This window comes from Alligator sinensis, unplaced genomic scaffold (genome assembly GCF_000455745.1).
Source record: "Alligator sinensis unplaced genomic scaffold, ASM45574v1 scaffold1093_1, whole genome shotgun sequence".
Classification (NCBI taxonomy): Eukaryota; Metazoa; Chordata; order Crocodylia; family Alligatoridae; genus Alligator; species Alligator sinensis.
In genome coordinates this window covers 324,891-334,811 of record NW_005842538.1, presented here as the reverse complement: position 1 = coordinate 334,811, position 9,921 = coordinate 324,891, and positions in this window count along the sequence as shown.

Genomic DNA, 9,921 nt, shown 5'->3' with positions numbered 1-9,921 from the left:
CTGCTGAAGTATCTCGGTTCACTAGCAGTAGGGTGGGGAAAATAAGGGAAAAGATGCCATAAGACTTTATGGGTGAAAATAATTATCTGGACACTGGGGAATGTTTCCTTGTCATTAGAGATTACTGGAGATGCACTGGGAATGGAGAAGAAAGATCAAAGAACCTGTTCTATGTAAAAAAATTGTGTTTATCAGCATGCAATTTCCTATACTGAGAGGATTCTGTTTTCAAAAACCTAGGGCCTTTGTTGATAGCGCATAACCATTTGAAAACATATATTCAAAACAGTCCTTTATATTAGAAGCCACATCCTCTCCCTTTGGTGGGACAATCTACAGTAGTAGATACAAAAAAGAATACATCAATAGTTCTCTAAGAGTTCTTGCTTCACTCTCCCCTTGAAGGGTACCTCATTCAAGGGAGGTGAAAAGGCTTTAAGATCAGGTCACTCCTATTGCCATAGGTCCTGGAACATGTGTGATGCAGCATCTCTCTCTTTTGCTCCCCTTAACCTCACCAAAACATTTGATGGCTTTCTTTAGCAGTGGTGCCATTCAGTAATTAGTCCCTCTGATGTGCCTATGCTCAGTGCTGCCTTCTGAAAGGTGGACAGTGCAGGGCAGAAGCTAATGATGCTAAGAGATTCAGTGCATCTTCATTCTTATCTTTTAATTATCAGTGACAGCCTGTTTTTGTCTTGGATTATACTGAAACTGAATGATTCATCATATCTCATTAAAAGAACGTTGGCATCTTAAAAATGAGCTATAGATGCCTAAATAGCTTTGGTAGTATATCTTTGTTATAGGAGGGATGGAAATTAACATGTCAAATTAAACTGACCTCTTGACAGGTGCAAATGAAAACCTTAGCTGCAATAAGCACTGGTGAGAATGCTCAGAACCTAGGCCTATTAAGGACAGGGCTCATTAAGCAGCATTTTGAAACTATGTGAAAGAAAGCTGGGTAAACATGGCATTTTGCAAATGCAGTAGAGACTTCAAGGGCATACTTAATAAGCATTAAAGCATTAGATAACCAAAGGATGTTTTCATAAAATTAATGCACATAGGCCTCTTGTAATGGATAACAAGGCATTTAGGGTAATTGTGGTCCAGATAAGCAAGACTGTGCTGAGTATACACTTGCAAAGCTGCTGAGTCATAGTCTCTTCAGGTAAGAAGTGATAGATAGCATACATAAGGGGTAAGGGCATGACTTTGAGATTGCATATACCTATAGCATCATGGAGGATGTCATTCACAACCTCACAGAGGGGTAATTGAGGTAACATCTTTATTTATAGTTAGCGACTTTCACTTAGAATAGGGGTTTTTGTGAACTCTTGGTCACAGTAAAGCCAAATAAAAGCCATTGATTTAGGATACATCTATACAGAAGCCACACCTGGGACCACAGCTTCTGTAGATATGTTAGCTGTATATTATCTAGTTTGGGCATTGATAACAGTGCAGCCATAGCATCAGAAAACTCTGCAAGGGCTACAAACCTGCCTAAGAAGCTGTGTAAATATTTGGGCATCTATTCTGTGCTGAACAACAAGCTGCCACCACTATACTGCTATCTCTGTTTCTGATCTAACTCTATTAAGGCTGATTGGGAGTGTCTACATGAGCAGCACTCACAATAGTGGCATCAGTACAGATAGACTTTTAGTGAGATCACGATTTCACTCAATGTGTCTGATTCTCCATTTCTTTGCACATTGCAGTTGACACCTGTACAAAATGATTGCAAATACTACCAGATCAGAATAGACATCAAGTCCAAGGATGTGTAAGATTAGGTCCTATAGGTCCTTATTATGTACTAGTAATAGATTGTATTCAACTCAAATGTACAGAAAATAGAGGAAGAATTAATTTTAAGAGAACTTGTATGTAAATCTCTATTAATTACTTTAATGGATTATATGGTAAGGCCATAAGGAAAACTTAAGAACCTGTAGCTTGATCTTCTGGATAATGTAGCCCATGGAATGAAGAACTGAAGTAAAGAGGGTATATCTATACCACTTAACTATGGTGCTGGGCAGCACTACTGAGGCATGACACACCACCTTTGAATGTGCTACCTCTCACTAAGGTGGTTTGCCTTTGATCCCCAAAAGGAGCACCTGCTTGGAACCTCCAATCTCACACAGTCTCCCTGAAGCCAGCCCAAACATAGCTTCTAGAAAGGGTAAACCTTTGGCTGCATGGTCTTCAAGACTTGGTTCTTTTGTCTATGACCTACCACTTCAGGGGACAAAGTAGACCCATATGAAGTAAAGCAGTTAACTCTTTTAAAGCAAAAATGACATGCATTGGACAACAGCAGTACAGAAGCAGAGTACTTGGACTCCAAACTCCAAACAGCCTCTGTTAGGAAACAGAGCCCCAGCTGTTTTCTCTCAAGCCTCCTAGGCTCCTCTCAAGCTGCCTTTTTTTCTTTCTTGTCTCTTAGCATTTCCATTTTCAGGTCTCTCTCTCAATTATACTGCTGTTTTCTCATAAGCCTCCTTGACAACTGAAACATTAGGGGATCTCTTCAGATCCCTGTCTGAAGTCCACCTTGTTGCTTGATGGCTCATAGGGCATTTAGGCCAATCTCCACAGTTCCAACACAATCAACACCCTCTTTCCCAGTGTAAAAGCTGTCAGGGAAACTGAAGCATGTAAATTATTATAGCACAAACCCATTTAAACCAGAAATATTGCAATAAAGCCATAGTTTGTCTCTCAGTGGTGGATCCAGAGTGGCTATGCAGCACAGTCACACCCCACTTTGGATGTGTATTGCCATGCACAGTGAGCTCTTGAAGCTCACTTACATGTCAACAAAGTTCGCCCTAGGAGCTCCATGTGTGATGTGAGCTATATGGTTAGTGTGGCATCTGATTTCAAGCAGCTCCAAAGCCTGATGCTCTTCCTCTCCCTACTCTTCAGCAGCAGGGGAAAGGAAGGGGCAAACAATAACAACAGCAATGCAGAACCCCTGTCTTCACAGAGCCCAGAGGCTACGTACTGCAACTTGTCTCCTCCTTTCCCCTGCTGCTGAATTCAGGAAGAGGGGGAAGGGGAAGGGGGAGTGGAAGTGCAAGCAGAAGCAGGTTCTGGACCTTCCTGAAACAGTGACTGGGCAGATCCTGTACTAGTAAGGTCAAAGAGCTCCTATCACATGCCTTGCTCCATCAGGGGCAAGGCAGAGAGCTCACTGGCATTCAGGATCACAGAAAGGGGCTGTGGGCACACCTGCTTTGGCTCAGTGGCACATGTGCAATGAGGTCTCTTCACTCTGTATGCATTACACTGCTGAAAGGGGAATGGCTGCAGCCCCATTGTCTTGATCCTGGATTTGCCCACACTGTCACATTGTTATACTACTTAACATTTAGGAGGTAGCCCTTATGGCTTGTGAATGTAGACACATTCCCTAATCATTTCCTAAGGTCACACAGCAAGTCTGTGAGTAATCTAGGAACTGAAACTGGATCACTTGCATTTCAGTTGAGTGTCTTGCCCAAGACAGCATCTTTCCTCTCATACTTACTTAATTAAACCCTCCATTTTCCAATTAACATTAAATCAAAGTATGGTAGGTTTTTCAGTCTGTTGCACAAGGCTTGTACATAATCCAGAGGCCTGGATGCACTATTTAGTTTACATTGCACACAAGGGTTCAACAATAGGGCTGATGACAAAAGCACATAATCTAAAACCACAGGTTTTGATGTATTTTCTATATTTAAGGGTGAGATTTTTCGAAGCACTCGGAACTAGCCTAACCTCTTCCCAATGTAATCAATGCAAGAATTACAATTTACAGCATCAGACTATAGGTCTAGTTTTTCCAGTCTCCTGAAATACACAGGGCAGAGAGTAGGTGCTGAAAGGGAAAGTGAGCTGGGTATGACCAAGGTTTTTTTCCCCAGTGTTCCACTTTCACTTGCAGCTTCCAGCATTTAAAGTCTAGGACATTCTAATTCAAAGGCTGTATACCTAACTTCCATGATCAATAGGTACTGATGCCCCTTTCCTTCAAGAATTTGTCCAACCCCTTTTTGAATCTGGCTAAACTGTCAGCTTTCACAACATTGGGGGAAAATGAATTCAATACATTAATTACACACTGGGCACATCTACACATGCTATTACTGTGCATGAATAAACTCTGGAGCTTATTGCCTTTTGAACATGCACCTAGGAGCAATAAACTCTGGAGTTTATTCATGCACAGCATGTTGAGCTGGGTTGGAGCAGCTATGGTTACCATGGGGCCCCAGTGGGGCTAGCCTGTTGTGGAGGGTCTGGCTGGGGCATGAAGGGGCTAGTCAGCAAGCAGTGTGGGGCTTTCTGGAAAGCAGCTCCCACACTGAAGCACCCTGATGCTCCAGCCAGCTCTATCAGCATCTACATGTGTGCTGCTATTTTATACTGTATTTTTACTTGTATTTACAGGGACTATCCTGCTGTGGAGTAAATTAGTTTACTCTGGCCTAATAGGGGTGCAAGTGTAGATGTGGGATGTTTACAGTACAGCTAATTAGTTAACTGAGCAGTAAAAGCCTCATGTAGACGTGCCTTCTGTGTGAAAAATAACTTCATTTTGTTAGTTTTAAACGTACTACCTATTAGTTGTATTTTGTGACCGCTAGTCCTTTTAGTCTCTCCTCATAATGAAGCCGCTCCATACCACTAATCATCCTTGTTGCCCTTCTCTGTACTTTCTCTAGTTCTTTTATATCCTTTTTGAGGTGTGGAGGTGAGAACTGTACACAATATTAAAGGTCTGGATGCATCATGGATTTATAAAGGGACATAATGATATTTTCCATTTTCTTTACAATTGCCTTCTTAATAGTTCCTACCAATTTTAGCAGCATTCGAAAACTCACTCTTAATTTTTAGATGATAGTGAAAATAACTGTAGAGTTTGGAGAGAAGAATTGGGGTTGTATAGAAGAGGGGGAGTACAGTAAGACTTGGTGTTTGAAAATCAATAGGAGTAGAAGAGAAGGCATTCAATAGTTAGTGTACGAATGGGTCAGGTAGGCAATGGTGTTGGATGCCTGGGAACAGGTGGAGAAAGGAACTGGAACTAGACCACGGCAGGGATGGATAAGAGTAAATGGGGATGGGGACAAAAACGATAATGTGCTAAGAGAAAAGGGTTTGTAGTCAGTGGTAGAGGAGGTTTATGTATAGAAAGGAACAAGAGGGGAAAGAGAAAAGGTTGGGGGATAGTGGCAGAAGGACCTACAAACGCCATCCTACAGAACTTTGGGGTGAACCAGGAATCCAGACTGTGAATTTCTCTGTTGTTTGCCAAGGTGTGCATCTTATCCCCCCACCAGTAGCTGGTGCACACAAGACGATCACTGCACAGTTGTTACTGTGCAGGCATTTAGGACTTGCAAATAGGGAGTTATTATTTATTTGAATAAACAAGTACTAAATGATTGCGCTGTAACAACAGTTACTGCATTGTAGTGTCACCGAATTACCTTTTTGTGACACTGACCATACAGTAGCTCATTACTACCGTGTAGTAGTGTCACATCATCCTTCCAGCCACATGACACTACTGTGTTGTAGTCATGGGCTACTGCGCAGTCAGCAACTCATGTAGATGCAGCCACAGAATACTCCCAATACTGCTACCACAGACTTCTTTTGATCATGAGATTAATTTCATGCTGTGGATCATCCTGATGATGACTTGCTAATATGATTATACACAATATAATTTCTGTTGCTACTACTGTTTTGTTGTTGTTTTTTAATTTACCTCCAAAACTTTATACTTTGGATGAAAAATTAAACACTGAAAACATAAGAAATGGAAAACTTCCCTTATATTGTCTTCATCTTTTATCTTATATAATATTTTCTGCCCCTCCCTTTCCAGCACCCTCTTTCATTCAGAGTTAAGGCAGACCCTACCTTGAGGATAAGGAAAAGCAATAAAATAAAGGAAAGTGTCGTCTGTAAGACCCTTGCTTTATTTGTTGCAGTCATAGTGAATGTGGCAGAGAGTTGGAAGACTAAAAAGAACAATAACACTATTCAATCTCTGCCAAATCAATGCTAAGTTGCTGGACAGATCTGTTAAGTAAAACATTTTACAGTGGTCCACAGCCATATGTGTATTTTGTGTTTGCCCAACAGAAGACACTGGGGACAGATTTGCTGAAGTTTAACTATTGCAAATAAAATTGATTGGAGCTGTGCTTTGAAGATAAGTAACATAAAAATGCAAAGTATTTTGAAAAAAAACAGGCCTTATTAAACGTTACAATTTGGACATTCACGTTAGTGGATATTTTTTCAATTTTGGGCCTAAAGTTGCACCTTAATTTTGCAGCTGTAAACTAGGGACAATGCTGTCTGATCTCAGAAGGGTGTTGTGAAGATGAATTCATTATTGTTTGTGAAATACTCTGATTCTATGGTGGAACCCTTGGAGGAAATTAATAATTTTGTATTCAGTGCAGGGTTTGGTTGGTGTGTGTTAAAAAAGATTTGAGACTACATATTGAATGAGGAGAAGGAAAAAAAAAACAGTTGAAAAACTAACCAAACACTGAATAAATCAAGAGTCCAATGGAAAAAATAGCATCCGTTACATAATTAAAGATAGTATCAGGGATAAATTAATGTCAGACAGACAATATTAATTCTGGTATTTTCTAGCTTTTATGTGTTTGTGCAACTTTAATGCACCTAGTTCTTGCATATAATATCAATACAAATATCAGGTTTTTTATATGATGACAAGGCAAGCCTTATGTCTGTCAGAAAAATAGCACTGGACTTTAAAAAGAGATTGGTATTTCAGATGGCATATGGAAAACACAAAAATTGGATACAAAAGTTGTCAAAGATGGTACAAATGATTTTGCTATAGGAATGAGTTGCAACTAAGTAAGACATTCAGTTATGACTTTCTCAGAAGTCTTTATGAATACCTGCTAGGGTCTTGCATTTGTTACTAAACTTTTTGAAATAACACAAGGACTGAGGGCCATCCTAAGTGATTGTATAACAGATATGGTATCTAAGTTGCAGCTTAATACTATTTTAATGGCATTCAAAATACAGTTTATACAATATTTACTCACCTCCCCAGCAAATTAAAGAAAAAAACGTTAAATTACAGGACATGGAACATTAATTTGATTCAGTAAGTGAAAGGACATCAGTGAAAACCATTGAAGAGGAGACAGATCCAACTGGAATGGTAGGCAACAAAGATGATATTGCTGGTAGTATTGGTAAAGACATGAAATAATGTTGGGAGAAGTCAGAGAGCAGGTGGCTGCAGTAAAGATGAAAAAAGATAATTGAGGCTTGGGTCTGGGTTTGGGCAGCAGGAACTGAAAATGAAAGAGAGATTTCAGTAATGATAGAAGAAAAAATATTTCAGTTTAGCAAATTTTCCTTCTCTATATTTTAACTGACTAAAGAGATACCATAAATCTATTACATTTCAAAACTTCAACATTTAAATTCCCAAATTAAAAACCAGATAAAAAATGGATTTTGCTTTTTGTAAGCTTCCTATCCTCTCCTACAAAGCCCAGCTCTTAGATATTTCCTCATATTTCTGGAATGCCAATTATGCCAGTCTTAGTGACACATCCTCTATACCTACTCTCACCTCTCAGTACTTTTCTTATCATCCCTTGTATATATTGCATTGTCTATTCTGGTTCAACTAGCTCCTATATTTCTTGTGTTGTGTGCATGAAACAGTTAACAAATTAAAGTTTTGTATTGATGGGGAAATTTATTGGCATAACTATACTTAAATAATTATACTGGTATAACTTTAACAGTACAATTTTCCATGTGGACACTCATTTCAAAATAATGGGAACTTATTCTAGTATAACTATAGTAGTATAATTTTACTGACATAATTATACCAGTAAATTTCTCTGTGTAGACAAGCTCTCAAATGTTTAAAAAAAATCTAAGCTAATTCCTTCTCTTGTTAAGCAGAACTGTGGGGAAGAGCAGCAGACCAGTACTACTCAGTTTCCCACAGTGTTAGAACCCTCTTACCAGTTGCAAATTGGACTCTTTTGTTATAATGGACTTGAATTAAACTCCTGTTCTGTTATGTTCACCATATACATGTTTATCCTTAACATTAGGGCCTGGTTTCAATTTCAGGCCCAGATCACTAATATTGTGGCCTGATCATGGCCTAAACTTCATGCCAGATTGTGGAACTTCCCCTCCCCCACCCCCAACTCTTGATTGGCTGGGGGAGGGGCTGGGGTCTAGGGCCAGGTTTAATTGCAGCAGCAGAGGCGATGCACCCAAGGCCTCTGATTGCTGCTGAAAAGCCCACACACACTATTTGTTCTGGCTTCCCATGCTCACTCTCTCCATGTGGTTGGGCTGCTGCTGGTATCCACTGAAGGTAAGAAGCTTTTTTCTGGGCTTGGAAGCAGTTAGCTGCCTTAGGCAGAAAGCCCTGGTGCTGAAAAATGGAGGGGTAGTTTGCTTTTCTGGGAGGGAAAACTGGGGTGCAGGGGGTTGGGGGTGCTGGGGGGCTGCCTTGACAGATGTTCCTGGCACTTGGTAGAAGCCAACTCCCCAGAAAGTGACCATATCATCGCATTTCATTGCAAATCACATTTTTCATGAAAATCACCTAATTTTGTGATTGTTTTCACAAAAAAAATGTGAAATTACAATTTAAATCAGGCCCTACTTATCATCTACACTCTCCATCAGCCCTCCAAGGGAGAGCATGAAGGGTGTTATAAGGAATAAGGTACTTTCTATCTCAGTACCTGTTCAAATGCTCCGGATGGTGCCAGTGTCCAAAATATCACTCTTGTGGTATTTCTGATCATCTGGCATTTGAAATCCCATTCCTGAAGACTGGACATTTGCACACTATATTTACCAAGCTCAGGGCTTATATTCAAACATGTTGTTTGATTTGATGATAAAGATCAAGCATTTAAGCAAATGTAGATGCTTGGAGAGAAATGTGCAGTGATACAAAAGTACATATAGTCTTCCAGATGTAGTCATCTGAAAGACTGCAGCAATACTCTTGAGAATTAAAGACAACAAGGAACTCAAGAATCACAATTAATTGCATTATTTTTTTAGATAAAACTTCTCCAAGTTGTCGGTAAATATTGCATATGGGCAGTTTTCAGTTTAGAACAACAGCCATTCATCCTTGTGGGAGTACAAAAATAAATTCTAACATATATTTCCCTTCCCCCCCCCTCCCCCAACTCTAAAAATGGCCAAACACATGTTGTTCTGCCTTTTGTCCCCAACATATTTTATGGTTTAAAATAAAAAAAAGCATATACATTTGTAAACAAAAGATATATTGTTAGGAATAATTTTTGTGCTTGGATATAGGAACTTCATATAGGAAAAGTTAATTTCAGCAGTTTTAGTGGGTTAGTCTAGATTAATATTTAAGTGTTAGGTAGGACTTCCTAAGGTGCTTTTTTTTTGGAATGAACTCCATCACCACACAATGATACATTCTTCTTTCAGCTCAGCTCTGTTATGCCTATTGTTCTCCCAGAGTTTCTTTTTAAGGGAGTGGATTTTTTGCTTATCTGCTCCTTTGCTACATTTTCATATATCCTCTTCACAGCATCCATTATATATACTTTACATTAACATTTAATGGTATTCTGAGTCTTCCTTATGTCTTACTGCCCAGAACATGCCATGGACATGTGAAATACCAGAGAAACAGGATCTTTCACATGAGAACCATCTAAGAACTTTCTTGAACAGAACAGTTCTGCTTACTAAACTTTTGCTCTGTATCTTAAAATGTAATTATATGTTAATTTTAATGAAAGTCCAAATAAATTACTGAAAGAATTGGTCTTAATCTGGAAAAGAGAAGATAGAGGAGGAATT